We start from the raw sequence: 807 nt of genomic DNA, 5'->3' as shown, positions 1-807 counted from the left end.
TTAAATTTTAATGGCCCCATAATATTCCCTTACAGGGTAATATTTTAGTAATTTACTGAATCATCCTCTGTTTAGTTTTTCAATTTTTCAATAGACATGACTGTTGTAGCTATCTAGGTAAATATATCTTTGCTTGTACCCATGACTATTTCATTAGGATAGCTTCCTAGAAACTCTTTGGTACATAGAGTACTCAATAGCCTTAAATTTTGCAGGATATTGCTAAATTGTACATGGCCATAACTCACATAACTTTTGCAGTATAGCTGATACCCAGGGAGCTGCATGTGAGTTGTGTGCAGATCTCCACACTGTGGTGCTCCTCTCCCTGAATTTGTTAGTTGTGATTCTTCCTAATGGTGTAAAGTACCTTGTAAATAATCAATATAACAGTAGCCTCTCTTACTCCAGACACGAGATTTAAAATTTAGAATTGGAAAGAACTTGTGAAATATGAGTTAAGAATTCATTTAAAAAAATCACTGATCGATCCAAATTTATTGATTTTCCAATTTATTCATAATGTGATAGAACAGATAAAAGTACATATTAGCCATGAAGATCATAGTTCCTGGCCCTTAAGCATTAAAAAAAAATTTAATAGACTGTTTTGGGGGTAGTTTTAGGTTTACAGAAAATTTTAAGCATTTTATAAAAAGGAAAGAAGACAAGAAAAAGGAAAATTGGGACATAAATAGATGTATCTTTTTGAAGTGAAAGAATTATTATTTTTCCTTTTAATCTTTTAGAAGCCATCATTATAATTGGTTAACATTTGAAACTACTTGCAACAAGGATCTTTCATTT

Source organism: Ovis canadensis, chromosome 9 (genome assembly GCF_042477335.2).
Source record: "Ovis canadensis isolate MfBH-ARS-UI-01 breed Bighorn chromosome 9, ARS-UI_OviCan_v2, whole genome shotgun sequence".
Classification (NCBI taxonomy): Eukaryota; Metazoa; Chordata; class Mammalia; order Artiodactyla; family Bovidae; genus Ovis; species Ovis canadensis.
Note: the sequence above shows the minus strand (reverse complement) of the source record.